Genomic DNA, 16,562 nt, shown 5'->3' on the forward strand with positions numbered 1-16,562 from the left:
CCAGTCATTAATAGACACTTGTCGTCGTCCTCTCTTCGACATATCTGTAAAACCAAAAGAAAAAGGTGAGGAGGAGACAGAACACTTGACCCTCCATTTTCTCTTCCTAGCAAGAGTCTTCCACTGGGGCACTGGCTGCGAAAGCGCTAAGCTAGGGAAGATCGAAAATATGGGCTAAAGAGAAGCAGGAGCGGCCCCATCACAGTCATTAGGCAAGGATGGGCTAGAAGGCTCAAGTGGAAGATGTCCCTCCATAAACTCCAACTCCCCCTCCAAATCTAAAAGGGTCACCCTAAGGCTCGCTACATGGTCACTAAGGTCAGGAGGGAAAGGCGCTCCATCTCCTCTCAACATCGAGTCAATTTCGCTCTCTACCACCCAAATTTTACGCCTAAGTTCAGCCATGTGCTCAAGATGACGAATACGGGCCTGCCTTAAGATGTCATGGTCATGGTAAGGATTTTCCTCAGGGGACTCTGAGTCTGAAGATAAGTCAACAAACTCAACCCCTGGGGGAATGCCGAATGGGCCTTCACTTGCCATGAGACCTCATCCCGAAAGAAAAAAGGGTTCATGTATAAATGAGAGGATTTCTACAAAACACAAAGGAATGGGCTCAAAACCTCTAGGCACAAACGCTCTAAATTACCCACTACAGGGTGTGAATAAAGGGGCATGCATCAAGGCTAACTCACGACGAGCTCAGGCCAAAGTACCCCATCCCGAGTGGTGCTAATGTGGACCCAATAAACATAAGGGAGAAATAAAGTATACCTCAAGCAAGTAAAATGGGGCGTTGACGTGGTCAAAAGGAGGTCGAGGGCCAAAAGCTCCGTCATGGTCAAATAGAGGAAAGTGGTCGAAAGTACGCGTCTGCAAAAATAAACAGAAAAGAAGTGTTAGCCTTCAAATATATGAAGGGATATAAACAGACAAAAAATTAGCTCAAATATATTAAAAGAAAAAGGGAGGAAACTATAGCAAAAGTGAGGTTGTGGGGGATTGAACCCCTTACCTCTTGAAAGGAGCAAGGATCTAAATGCCACTAAGCTAAGGAGATGAAGGGTAAATAATAGGCTTGGCATGGGGCCTATTTATAAGAATCAAAGAGAAGAGTCTACCAGAGCACCTAAAGGTCCTCTCCTAGACTGGGGGGCAAGTGTGGATGCTCAAAATTTCATGCTTGTAAAAGACCCAAAATACATGCTTAGGCCCATGAACGTCTAAATGCACGATTGAGTCGTGATGACCCTCAGTCCATCGTCGTCTCACAATTGCCTACTCTAGGCTTCCCCAATGAAGCCACATCTCATGCAGGAGCGTCTCGCAAGGCCCTTGCCTCACGCCTCCTCTCGGTGTGTCCCACCTTGCTTGGCCTAGACGAGAGCCTGAAAAGGTCATGTCCGGGCGTGCATCACCTCCATTGGCTCCACGCACCAGCGAGCATGGCCTTATATGCCCACTAAAATCCTTGCGCCTCTGTCCCTCGGAAGGCAGGCTTACAGGACCTCAGCGTCTTGCGCCCCTGGCCCTCAGCAGATGGCCTCGCGGGCCCCCAGTGCCTTGCACCCCTTGCCCTCGGTAGATGGCCTTGCAGGTCCCTAGCACCTCACGCCCCGGGCCCACGGCAGATGGCCTTGCGGGCCCCTAGCGTCTTGCGCCCTTGGCCCTCGGCAGATGGCCTCGTGAGCCTCCAGTGCCTTGCGCCCCTGGCCCTTGGCTGATGGCCTCGCGAGCCCCTAGCGCCTCGTGAGACAGTGTCTCGCCCACACCTCGGCCGTGCGCACAAGGCCCAACACCAGGGAGCCTTGCGAGATGGTTCCTCGCCCTAACCTCGGCTGCGCGCACAAGGCCCAGCACCAGGCAGCCTCGCGAGACAGTGTCTCACCCCAACCTCGGCCGCACCCACAAGGCTTAGCACCAGGGGGCCTCACAAGACGGTGTCTCGCCCATGCGTCGGCCGAGCGCACAAGGCCCAACACAAGGGGGCCTCCTGAGATGGTGTCTCGCTCTACCCTCGGCCGTGCGCACAAGGCCCAGCACCATGCGGCCTTGCGAGATAGTGTCTCGCCCAAACCTCGGTTGCACGCAAAAGGCTTAGCACCTCGGCAGATGGCCTCGCAGGCCCTCAGCGCCTTGCACCCCTGGCCCTTGGCTGATGGCCTTGCGAGCCCCTAGCGCCTTGTGACACGGTGTCTCGCCCATGCCTCGGCCGTGCGCACAAGGCCCAACACCAGGGGGCTTCGCGAGATGGTGTCTCGCCCTAACCTCGGCATCATGCACAACGCCCAGCACCAGGCGGCCTCGCGAGACAGTGTCTCACCCCAACCTCGGCCGCACGCATAAGGCTTAGCACCAGGGGGCCTCACGATACGGTGTCTCGCCCATGCCTCGGCGGCATGCACAAGGCCCAACACCAGGGGGCCTCGCAAAATGGTATCTCGCTCTACCCTCGGACATGCACACAAGGCCCAGCACCTGGCGGCCTCGCGAGATAGTGTCTCGCCGCAACCTCGGCCGCACGCATAAGGCTTATCACTAGGGGCTTCACGAGACGGTGTCTCACACACGCCTACGAGCACTGCACACAACCAACCCAAGGGCTCCTCCTCGCGCCTCATCCAGGCCAGCCCCTCGTGCGCCCAAGGCATCCCAGGTGGCCTCGCACCTAACACCTCAAGGCAATGGGTCCTATGTGGACCAGTAGAAGCTCCAATATTTAGAGGTAAAAGCCCAAGCATAATTCAAAGGGATTGTACTAGTACAATCTTGTATAGATTACGACCTTTAAGACCTCGTATGTCTGATACGGATATTCATGCCAGATAAGTAGTGGGAGTACTAGGAGAGGGGACATGGCCTGTATGTCTCTGGTCATATGTCAGAGTCGACACCACCACCACCTAGGCCACAACATCTGGTGCCACTCCCCTGGCAATGTACTTGATAAGTAGTGGAGACATCCCCACAAAACCTAACCATGTGTTGGAGTCAACACCACTACCCCTGAAACCACTCTCCTGACACTGTACTTGTGTACCATCTGGTCCCCTGGACAACAATGTATCAGGGGCCATTAGAGCCCACTATAAAGGGAACCCCACTTCCATATGGAGGGGGGTTGGAAAAAACACTGTAGCTCTACACCATAAGAAATACAAATTCAGTTCACCATTTTCATTCTGCAAGTGTTCTTTGAGTTTCCAATTAGATATTTGAAGTTTTTCTTTTGATAATCTCTACATTTTTATTTTTCTAACTTAACTTGGGTGATGAGTTCTCACCGTCAACACTGTTCATCATATCCATAAACGTTGTTGGGGCATTTGTAATGCCCCAAAATCCCTAATGCGGTTTAATGGCTGGATTAGTAGGCCGGGAGGGCCATAATTGTTTAATTATGCCATTAGATGATTATATGCATGATTATGTGAATTATATGATAATATGATGTTAAATGCATGCATGTGGGTCCACATTTGATTATTGGGGTGTTTTTGGTAATTTGGCCCGTTGAGGGCATACTTGTGTATTTTGGTACATATTGTGAGTTATGGATGAGATCCCATTATTATGGAGATATATTCGAGCTATTCGGCATGAGATGGTCTCATATTGTGAATTAGCGGTTTTGTCATAACTAGGTCATTTATTAGGATATTTAGTAATGGGAATGTTTATTTGATGATAAATTGGGAGTTATCGAGAGCAGGAGGAAATTCTGGAAGTTTTGCCTATAATGTTCCCGGGGGTGTTTTCGGGACCCTGAGCACTAGGTTTTATTTGAGGTTACTTAAGCTTGAAGTAGTTTGTCAGATAGAACCGTACGTTAGAAAATACTTTTTCTCTTCCCGTTACTTCCTTTTACCGTTCGTGGCAATTTCGAAGGAATCTCGAGTTCTAGGAGTCGGAATCAAGCGAGGATCGAGGCATAGCGATCCTAGGAAAGATTAGAAGCTTCTTGATCGAAGGATTTAACAAGAAACAACCCAATCAAAGGTAACCTAAGTCTTAAGTTTTGAGCTTTTAGAGTTTCTAAGCTTAGAATTGGGTTTTGTGAATCGTTGAGTTTTTGGTTCGTTTGAGCCTCGGGATTTGATGATTTTGGATCATTGGGAAGTTGGGAACTTTGATTTTTGGATTTGGAAGTGTTTAGGTATGTGTTTTGGAAGGTTTGGGATGAACAAAATCGGGTTCATGGCTGGTTCTGGGTGGGGGGCCGCGACCCAAGCTCGAAGAAGCAGGTGGAGGCATTTTGGCCTTGCTGGGCGCCGCGACCCTGAGTGAGGGGCGTCGTGGACCTTGCTCCTGTTTTGGTTGGGGGTCACGGCTCATGGTGCTAGGGCTGTGATTCTTGGGTAGTTTTGAGGCCGTTTGGGTGTTTTGACCTCGCGAACTTGGTTTTAGGCCCCGGGATTGTTCCTACTACCCGGATTAGTGGGAATTGATGTCCCGGAGGATAGATCTTGGTTCAGGAACTTTTGTTATTCATTTTATTGATGGTGTCCCATATTTGGTTATGACTAGGTGATCGTTACGGAACTTAATCGTTGGTCGTGCTCAAGGGTCGTTCTTTTATTCATTCTCGCTCGAATCAAAGGTAAGAAAATTGTACCCTGTGTATATGTGACATGCATGGTTATTCTTGATGCATGTTGGATGTTTAAATGTGACATGCATGGTTATTTTTGAGGCATGTCAAGTGATTAAATGTAATGCATGTGTTGCACGAGAAACATGAGATTAGGGCCTGCTATGAGTATAGAATATGATATTGTTCAGAGCTTGAGCCTCTGTGTTTATGAATGATCCTAATTATGCTAGCAGTTGTTAAGTGAGCATGTTGAATGCCCTATATTCGGATATTTGACATATGATATATGTTTGGTAGCATTGCTTGCTTGTGTGTGGTACAAACTGTTCAGGATCGGCACTGGTCGCGTATTACTGACCTGATAGTCAGAAACAGCATAAGCGTCGAGGACTCAGAACTGACAAAAGATTAGATCTAATCGATATCAGCATTGAATGACTCATATGGGGTATTAATGCTGGACCGACCCGCAGGTCGAAGAAAATTATAAGCGCTTGTCTAGTCTAAGACTAGTTACTCAGAGCCAGGGCCAAAGGTGTAGGTGACTGTTTTGTTGCATGGCTGAGGGAGCGGAATCCCATGCTAGTGACTTGATAATTAGTCACCTGTTAAGGGTACAGACCCCCTGCTAGTGACTTGGTAATTAGTCTCTTGTTAAAAGGTACAGACCCCCTGTTAGTGACTTGTTGATCAGTCACTCGTTCATTGTTTGAACCTATTTGCCTGCTTGAATAGGGGTGTAATAGCTAGGCATGTGCCTTATGATTTGATGACATGTTATTACTGTTCATGAGCATATTGAGTTTTCTTGCTGGGCTTCAGCTCATGGGTGCTATGTGGTGCAGGTAAAGGAAAAAAAAAGCTGGACCATCCTTGAGTTGGAGAGCTTAGGTGGCGATGTGTATATATGCGGCTGCTCGTCCGCCACGACCGAGGGTTGAAAGAGGAACTAGGGTTAAACCCTGTTTTGCCGCTTAGATCGGCTAGTTATAAATATTTTCTTGTAATAGACCTTTAAATTATATTCTTGGGATCCCAATGTATATAATAAACGTTCTAATGAAACATTATATCTTAACCAAAATTTTTAATCCCTAAACCGCTAATCATACTTAGTTACACGATTTTGGCCAAATGACTCGATTAGTGAGTTTAGCACTATTTACAAGGCACACCGTAACGGACCCTGGAGTTTAGGCGTTACAGCATTGGTCAAACCAAACAACATGACCAAGAACTCATAATGCCCATAACTTGTTCGGAAGGCCGTCTTCAGAATACCCTCATCCTTGATCCTCAGTTGGTGATAACTAGAACGAAGATCAATCTTCGAGAATACCGTCTTTCCTTGCAGCTGGTCGAACAGGTCATCGATCCTTGGCAAGGGGTACTTGTTCTTGATGGTCAACTTGTTCGACTCCCTATAGTCTATACACATTCTCAGAGTCCCATCCTTCTTCTTCACAAACAAAACTGGAGCACCCCATGGCGAGTAGCTAGGTCTGATAAACCCCAAGTCTAGAAGCTCAGGCAATTGTATCTTTAATTCCTTTAACTATGCTGGAGCCATTCTATATGGTGCCCTTGACATTGGTTCTATACGCGTCACTAACTCGATGACAAATTGAATCTCCCTATGCGGCGGTAATCCCAGCAAATCCTCAACAAATTGAATCTAGTATCTCCCAGCCCCACTGGCGTAAATCTAGTGGTATCCATCACACTAGCTTGAAAACCTATTTAACCTCCTTGTAATAGGTCCCTAGCCCTCAATGCTGATATCATGGGTATGCGGGGTCCATGCACAGCACCCACGAAAACAAAGGGATCCTCAACCTCAGGCTCAAAAGTCACCATCTTCTTCCTGCAATCTATAGTGGCCCCATATTTGACTAGGCAAAATCATATCAAAATCATCCATACTCAACTCGATCAAATCTACTGATAGTTCCCTACTGTCTACCATCACTGGCAGTGCTCTAATCCATCTCCTAGAAACTACTAGCTCCCCTGTAGGTAATATAGTCCCAAACCCCGCAGTATAGTACTCACTAGGTCTACACAATCTATCAATTACCTTACTAGAAACAAATGAATGTGTAGCACCAGAGTCAATCAATACAGTATATGAAGAGCCAGCGCTAGAAAGTTGACCTGTCATTACCGAGGGACTAGACTTGGCCACTGCCTGCGTCAAGGTGAACACTCAAGCTGGAGTCAAGATGTCCACCTTCCCTGGTTCCTCCTTCTTCGATGTTGGGCAATCCTTCTTGAGGTATCCAACCACCTGGCACAGGTAACAAGCCTTTGCCCGAAATTTGCCTGGATGGCGCTTCCTGCTCCTCGTGATCTCTAGATAACTTCTCCATGTCTCACCGCCTCCCTGGCAGCCACCCTGAGCACCTCGATCCCTTCTATTAGGACCAGAAATGGTCGAGGTGTCAAAGGTCTCCCTCTTCAAATCATTAGGGCTTCCACCCTACCATACCCTGTGTATGAAGGCACTACCCTGCGAACATCCCATCTCCCAGAATTCTCGTTCCAGATCTTATTCTCTGCCTCCTCAGCAGTACGAGCCTTCTCAACAGCCTCGGCATAAGTTGTCTGCCCAAGTATTGATGTGATCCTCACATCTCGGGCTATCATAGCATTAAGCCCTCAAATGAACCTGTCCTGTCTGGCTGCATCTGTAGGCACTAAGTCCGGTGCAAACTTTTCTATCCTATCAAACTTCAGGGCATACTCAGTAAGTGTCATGCTGCTCTGTACCAATTCCATGAACTCATTCACCTTTGCTACCCTGATGGCAATGTTGTAATACTTCTGGTTGAACAAATCTCTGAACCCATCCCAACTCAAAGTAGAAACATCCTGAGTCTGTGATGCCAACTCCCACAAAATATGGGCATCCTCTCTAAGCATATAGGTGGCACATGCCACCCTGTCATTACCTTCCACCCTCAAAAAGTCCAGGATGGAGGTGATCATACTCATCCCATGTTCAGTCTTCAGTGGATCTGGTCCTCCTTTAAAGGTTGGAGGATGTTGTCTCCTGAATTGTTCATAAAGTGGCTCCCACCTGTTTCCAACCTCAGGTGGATGTACAGTTGGTGCCACAGCAGGCGACACAATAGGTGCAACACTCCCTGATGGTCCACCTGTCTGAAAAGGTAAATCTGTTGTTATTGACTCTGTAGCCTAGCTTGCATATCAACAAGTATCTACTGCCAGTTCTCAAGGACTAGCGAAGGGTTCTGGCCCTGCTCATCATCTCTAGCCTCGACCCCTGTGCTGGCTTGTCGAATTGATCGCCTTGGATGCATAACTATCCTAGTTTATCTGCAATCAACGACTTGGCAGTCAGGCAATGCTGATATGTTAACATTCTTTCCATGGTTCAACATCAAAACTCAACCAACAATAAGCAATCAAGATGCAAACAGGCATTTAAACATTCATTCACATACGGTAGCAATACTAATAAGAATGCCTCATCATAATCACATAGTAGTCGAGGACCAAGCCCTATCAATATCTCATGCTCCCTATTAATCATGCAACAAAGCATATATATTTCATTTAAACATTTAAGCATAAAATCACATATATATAGTTACCAAACCCTGAGTCGAGCTTTTCTTTCGCAGCGAGTGTACATGCCCAGCCAGTCTACAGGAACCCATAAACCTAGACGGCTCTGATACCAAGTTGCAACATCCTGGATAACCAAGGCCATTACAATGTGTGTTTAAAATAGTTCAAGACTTGCTAATCAAGTCATTTGAACATAAATGTGATCCTAAAGTTAATGAACAGGTTATGGTTAAAAGATTTTGATCGTAAATGGTTAATTTTCATTAAAACAAATGTTTGATACATGGGATCCCAAAAACAGGGCATAAGTGGTAAATGCAACTCCCAAAAGTTGATACAACAAAAGCAGTCTAATGGAAAAATACAATTTAGAGTTATATTCCTGTAACTTACCTTTGGTCATGGCGGTCGAGCAGCTGACGATGTACACTCCGCCCCTAGAGCTCTCCAAATCATGGTTGGTCTATTTTCTCTTTGCCTTTACCTGCACCATGTGGCACCCATGAGCCAAGGCCCAACAAGAAAACCATAAACAATAAACACATATAGCAACAATAGCATTTAATCAACCTTAATCCAACCAGTTCAATCATTCAATAGAGTACAAGCATTAAGCTAAACAATGGTAAACATATATTTTCAATCACATATCTCAATCAGTAATACAAATGTTCAGGGTCGGCGCCCTCAGGCCGAGTCCTCTTTTTATCTAGCTGATCCTGGCTCGCTTAGGTTGAACTGCGTTCAGTATGCTTATCATCAGCCCCGACACCCTTAGGTCGTACTTTCATAAAACACATAACAACCATACAATCATATAGTACATATATTCAATTACTGGGAGCCTCAGCCCCATTCACAACAACATGGGTGCTATTTTCTTACCTCGAATCCTGAGCGGTCCCGAGCACGATCCTCAATCCTGAGCCTTAACGATGATCCTTGTCACAATAAAAATGGGTAACTATCAATCTCTAATACAAATAAAAGTTTAGGGAACAAATATTAGCCTTCGAGATATTGAATTCTACTAAACCGGGAAGTAGAATTTGTCTCGAGCGCCTAGGTTTGAATCTCTGAGGCTTCCCGAACCTAAAAGCTTATTTCCCCTTAATTTCCCATTTAGAGCTACGACTTGGCCTTAAGGGCCACGACCTGCTCCTAAGACGGAGGCCAAGCCCTCTAGCACGGAGGGCACGGGCCGTGACTTGCACCCCCGGTCTCAGCGCGCTTGGAAAACCGAGGCACCCTAGCCTCCTCAAGCACCCGGACCGCAGTGCCTGAAGAACAGGGTCGCCACCCGAGCCCCCAAACCCAGAGAAACCACCCTTTTCCAGTGTTTCTCCTTGAGCCTAACCTCAAATTCATACCCCAAACCAGCAACCCAACTTGGATTTAAGCCTAGAATTCCTATCCTTTTAGCCTAAACATTAAATCTACCCTATAAACAATTCTTACTCTCCCTAAGCACCTAAACTCAGCTTAAGAAACTAGAATCCTTTCAAGCTTTAACTTCAACATAATTTCGACAGAATTCAAAAATTAAACTTGAAACTTACCTCAATTTATGGTTTGAATTCCCCAGCTATACTCTGTCCACTTCTAGCCTTAATACCTCAGTTTTTCCCAGCCCAAACTCAGTTCAATTCCCAACTTTCTTTGCTTGAGTTCCTCCTTAAAAAAATCAGAGGTTTCCCCTTAGTTCTTGAGAGAGGAAGGAGAGAACGTTTATATGAGTTGAGCGATTTCTTGTGTATTCTGTCATTCCTAGAATCAGTTGGTGTAGTATCCTTAACTTAGAAAAGACAAAAATGCCCTCAAAGACCCACTTAACCTTTTAATTGCCCTAAGGGTGAGATGGTATCTTTCCTCGATTCCCGCTAATTCCTCAAGTAATCATACAAATTCCCAATTAATCCCAACGTGCCTAGATAATTACCAAATACTTATTCATTTGTCAATAAATCCCAAAATATTTTATGAATTCCAAAAATGCCCCTAGGCTCCCTCGAGCCAGGTATTAAACCCCACCATGACTATTTCGCTAATCCACTCACTAGGATCACCTCGAGTCGTGTACTGAAAATTTATCCACATAATAATTTGATCTCAACCATTAATCACATATAATCACTTTTATGCCCTTAACGGGCCAAAATTACAAATATGCCCTTATAAACAGTAAAGGGCCCACATGCATATCTAATACTCATAAACATGCATATAATACATTCAAATAATCACATAAATCATGCATGCCACATAGTCACGCATTTAATCAATTAAACACACATATATCCAGTTATGCCGTCCCAACACGCTAACCATGGCACTAAACCCTTTTAACATTTTTGGGTCATTATATAGGTACACCAATTCAGCCCACTTTTTCCCTGTTAGAATGAATTTTTTGGTGGAGCAGTATGCTTAGTTGTATGTAAAGGAGATTGCGTGTCTCCATGGAGCTCTGAGATCAATAGTGTCCGACAGGGACCCCACCTTCACCTCTAAGTTTTGGGAAAGCGTGTAGAAGGCTATGGGCACACAGTTGAGATTCAGTACAACCTATCATCCTAAAACAAATGGACAGTCTGAGAGGATGATTCATATACTAGAGGATATGTTGCGGGCCTGTGTGCTTGATTTTGGGGGATCTTGGAGTAATTATCTTCCTTTGATTGATTTTTCTTATAATAACACTTATCAGGCAACTATCGGAGTGACTCCGTATGAAATGTTGTATGGGAGGAAGTGCAGAACACCCATTCACTTGGATGAGATGGGTGAGAGGAAGTACTTAGGTCTTGAAGTAGATCAGAGGACTAATCAGGCAATTGAGAAGATTAGAGCTCGAATGCTCACCTCCCAGATTAGACAGAAGAGTTACTCAGACTTGAAACGTAGAAGTGTAGAGTTTTAAGTTGGTGACCATGTGTTTCTCAGAGTTTCTCCTTTGAGAGGAGTGAAACGATTTGGAGTGAAAGGCAAGTTAAGTCCTAGATTTGTTGGCCCCTTTGAGATTTTGGAACAAGTTGGAGAAGTGGCGTACAATTAGCTATGCCTCCAGCTTTATTAGGAGTTCACAAATTATTTCTTGTGTCTATGCTTCGGAAGTACGTATCAGACCCTACACATGTGTTAAGTTATGAAAACCTGGAGTTGTATCGAAAATTGTCTTATGAAAAGAAACCGATTCAAATCCTAGACAGAAAGGATAAAGTTTTGCAAAACAATGCTATTGCCTTAGTGAAAGTGTTGTGGAGAAACAACAAAGTAGAAGAGGCAACTTGGGAGATTGAGTCTGATATGAGGGATCGACATCCCGAACTATTCAAGCAAATTTTGAGGACGAAATTTCTGTAAGGAGGGGATAGTTGTAACGTCCCAAATATGCTAATAAGACTTAGTGCCTAGATTAGTGTGCTGGGAGGGCAATAATTGATTTAAATATATTTACGTGATTAATCATGATATATGTGCATCATTAGTTGATTGCTTGGGTTATGATATGTTATGACTAGATATGCATGTTTAGGTGTATTAAATGTCCATGTGGGCTCGTTCTAGTTAGCAATTGCATATTTGTAATTTTTGACCCGTTGAGGGTATATATATGTCTTATGCTTGCGATATGAGTAAGATCAAAATATTGTGAAGATATATTTGAGATGTGTGGTCCGAGGCGGTCCTAGCGAGCGGATTAGCGGAACAGTCACAACGGGGTCAAATACCCGGCTTAGGGTGAGCCTAGGGGTAGTTTGGGAACGTAGTACGTATTCAAGATTTCTAAATAACTAGTAGTCATTTAGCGGTTATTTGGGTATGCCGGGAATAATTGGGAATTTATAGGACTACTCGAGGAATTAGCGGGAATATGGCAAATGACACGTTTGCCCTTGGAGACATAAAATGGCTAGGAGTTGATCTAGGGACATTTTGGTCATTTTGGTGCCAAGGGATAAAATTGGGTAGGCTCTAGACATTAGCAGAACACTTTGAAAAAAAAGAGGAAAACAGTCTTTCTTAGCCCCTCACACTCTCTCTCTCTCTCTCCCTTAGGCTCACTTGGTTACTTTTCTTTATGATTTTCTAGAGGAAAAGGGCTTGGGAATTGAAGGGAACTGAAGTTTGGAAGTGGTTAACAACAACTGAGGGTCGAAATTGTCTTTGAGGTAAGGTTATCTCTATCTTTTTTGGTAAATTTCTACTTAGGTTTGAGGTTTAGCTAAGTTCTAGACTTAGGTTGGGTTTTGATTTGAATTAGGGATTTGGTTAGTTTTCTGAGATGTTTGTACTGCTCTAAGTGTAGTGAAGAGGTTTTGGGACTTGATTATGGACTTAGAGCATGTTTGGAAATTTTTTTAAGGAGTTTAGAAATCTGAAAACGCTGAGAAAAACTGGGTTCGCAGGGTTGCGTTGCAGCCCGCATCAACTCAAAGGCCTAAGGGGATTCGTTGTCGCGGCGCATGTCCAGAGAAAATGAGGGCTGCGCTCTCTGACTTGTAGAGGGCCGCGTCTCTAATTGTGGGGGTGACGCAACTCTAATTGAATGGGGTCGTGATGCAAATAGGGGTTTTTGGGCCAAAACATGTTTTTAAGCTCGGGAACTCAATCTTAAGGGCTCGAGAGGGTATCGACTACCCGATTTAGTAGAATTCGAGTTCTTAGAGGGTAGTATATTAATATGAAGTTTTTAATTGGTTTAGGGTTTGATGGATATTTATTATTATTATGTTGTGACTAGGTTTTACCGCTAAGGCTCATGATTAGGGATTGTGCTCGGGATCACCCTATTCTGTCAACTCGGGACTTAGGTAAGAAAATTGTTTGTGCCCGTAGTGTAGGGGATTGCTCGATTATTTGTGTTTAGTATTAAGTCTGCATGTCTGTAATTGTTAAGTCATGTATATGTGTTTGTGATTGATCGACGAAGGCCAGGATCGACAAGGGCTTGAAATGACAATAAGCATGCTAAATGCAAGTCGCCATGGCATGGCCATCTAGGGTGTTGTATTCACCTTCTTGGTTAGAACCATGAAACTGGTGCCTGGTAATGCACATTGGTCGGCTTAGGCCATTAATTTGAATTGTCTATTGTGTTTATTTAGTAATGTATTTACTGAAATGAATTGGCATATGCTCTGTTTGTGGAGTTTTCTTGCTGGGCATTGGCTCACGGGTGCTCTATGGTGCAAGTAAGGGCAAGGGAAAGGCCGACCAAGCGAGTTGGAGGACATGGAGCGGCATGCACATGTTTTTCCTACTTGGCTGCCGCAGCTAGGGGTAGTTTTGAGGACCACACTATAAACGTTTGACTTTGTCGCCTAGGTCGACTTTACACTAGCTTTTAAGTTGTAAATATGTTTTAAAACAATATTTTGGGATCCCCAATGTAACACTTTTATTATTTAAATGAATGCCCAAAATTTTATACTTAATTTTTGTTTGAATGAGTCTTTACTTTAATTAATCACACTTTTTGGTCTAATACCTCGATTAGCGAGTTAATTGCATGTTTTAAAATCACATGGTAACGACTCTAGGGTAGTAGGGCATTACACCCAGCCTCTAACATGTTCCATCCATGCCCTAAGCCTGCACCACTCACTGCTTCGCTTTGCCTTTACCTGCACACAGAGTATCTGTGAGCTAACATCCAGTAAGAAGAGCTATGTAGGACATAACTGCTCAAACTAGAAAACATAAACTTTCAACTAAACATAAATGAACATCAGTTACATAATAATCATTGTGCGATATAAAAACACCATATCACACTAACATAATGTGTATTATCCTCACACACATAATACTAACAAGTTATGTTGATTGGACATGAAATGTAATCTGCCATGCTTGCGCTGTACTCACACTCGACATTCCCATGGTAGCACCTAGTCTAGCCTGTGCTGTACTCACACTCGATCGTTCCCTCGATACATCGTTGCCCTGCCTGCGCTCTACTCACACTTGGCAGTTCCGTGGTGATATCCTATTATCCTGAGTTATACACACCTAAGATAATTCCTGCAAGTGATATACTCACATAAGCACCTAGAATCTAGTAGCACACCTACTCTATCATCTAAGCATGTCTACTAACTAAAGTCTCTATCACTATTCTCATGCTAGTCAATCTAATGCAAAAATTCAAGTTACAAATATAATTACATAATTAAACAAATAAGAAAACAAGGTTGTACGCATAATGCACACCCTGTGCGTAGATGTCCACTCTTCTTACCTTAACTAGTGTGTTGTCCGCTGACATGTCCCGAACCACTTGCTTTGTCACCTTAATGACCGTTAACTCCTAGACGTCCAATTACACAGTGAAAATTCAGGGAAAATAAAAATAGGCGTTAGGATTTTATTTCAAAACATCAATTATCGAAATAATTTAACTATACAATTTTAACATGCATGGCATGTAAATTAAAATCATTTTTCACAAAGGTTCAAACCATAATGTCTCATGCACAAACAAGGATGTTTCTAACGTAACACATAAATTAATATAAATACTTCTTTTATGTGAAAATTACCAAAATGTCCTTTGATATCTTAATTTCATAAAACACTCAATCATTTTCTAAAGATTATCATATGACAACAAAATTTAACAACCAACTTTCCAAAACTTAAATAATCAGCAAAGACTCATATAAGACCAGGAAAATACTTTTTAACATTTATAATTTTTTTCTCTCCATTTCCCAAATAAAACCCAAATAATACAAATGAATATACAACCAGCACAAAATTCAAACTAAACATACTGAAATGTTCAAAAATCCAAAATAAACTTATAAAAATTATTTCATAATTTTTTGGGCAAAATAACTATTTTTCTTAATTGATTTAATAGAAAAACTAATTAATTCAAAAATATATAAACGATTAAAAATAGAATCTAAATGTACAGACCGCTTTCTACACTCTACAGTAACACACTAAAATTACCTAGGGTTCAGAAGAGTAGCATTAATATTTTTCATAATTAAAATATAGAATAAGCCAAATAAATCATGGAAATTACGTAAATGATACAAATTCGAAATAAAATTAATGAGAGCCTTAGAATCTCATTTTAAACATATACAAAATTCCCAGAATTTTTAGAATATTTTAAAGAATTTTTCCACATTTATTTCTTTAAATCACATATTTAAAAGCAAATAATTGAAGAAAATTACCAAACATGGTCAAAACATAAATTTAAACATACAAAGTCATTCTAAATTATATAGAGATCATTCAAACATAAACTCATATTTTTTCTGAACAATAAAAATATTTTTCATAATTAATCTCTATTTAAACTTCAATAAATCATAGTAATTCAAGAAAAAACTTATAAAAATACCAAACAAATTGGAAAATGCTCTAAAATTAATGTACTAATTTTGAAGATTGAAAAACCAAAGAAAACACCTCCAAAAATACCCAGATCGGGTTGGCCAGAGCTCACGCCGGAGTTCCCTTCTTCTCTGGCGCCACCAAGCCTAGGGCTTTGTTTTGACTTCGTTTCGTCCCGTTCTTTCCCTTGCAAAGGAAATTTATTTCACATTTAAAAAAAACAATAATGACCAAATATTACCATTTTAATGATGCATAATAATTAGAAAAATATCAGAAAATAGCATTTTAAATCTTAAAAAATATCCATAAAGATAATTTCCCCAATGTGCCATTTTACCAATCCCAAAACAAGGGATAAAATGGTCATTTCACGCAAAATATAGAATTATTATTATTTAATCCTTTAAATAATAATAATATTCCAACTATGTAATAAAATAAATAAAAATAAAACTATATGATAAAATAAATCCAAAAAAATATTATTTCCCATTAATATGCTAATAATAATAATAATAATAATAATAATAATAATAATAATATTCTTTTAAATAATTAATTTAATTCAAATAATTAACTTATTTATTTGGCATAAACTCATACCGCAATTTAACTACCATAACAAATGTTTCAGTGAAGAACTTGGAAATTTTATTGACATCAGAAGTTCATACATCTCAAATTTCAAAAAGACAAAAATACCCTCAGTGGCGAAATTAAAAAATTACCCTTTCGGGAAAACAGATATTACAATCGCCTCATGCCGAATATCACAAATATATCCACATAATAATGTTGTCTCGATCACATAACACACATAATTACAATTATACCATCAACGAGTCAAAATTATAAAAATGCCCTTATTAACGAAAATAGGCCCACATGCATATTTAATACACATAAATATGAATAAGTATTCACATCGCAATACAATTCATATATGCCACACAATCATACATATATTCAATTAAATTCACATAATAATCCATTTATGCCATCCTAGCACACT

The sequence above is a fragment of the Humulus lupulus genome, chromosome 1 (genome assembly GCF_963169125.1).
Source record: "Humulus lupulus chromosome 1, drHumLupu1.1, whole genome shotgun sequence".
Classification (NCBI taxonomy): domain Eukaryota; kingdom Viridiplantae; phylum Streptophyta; class Magnoliopsida; order Rosales; family Cannabaceae; genus Humulus; species Humulus lupulus.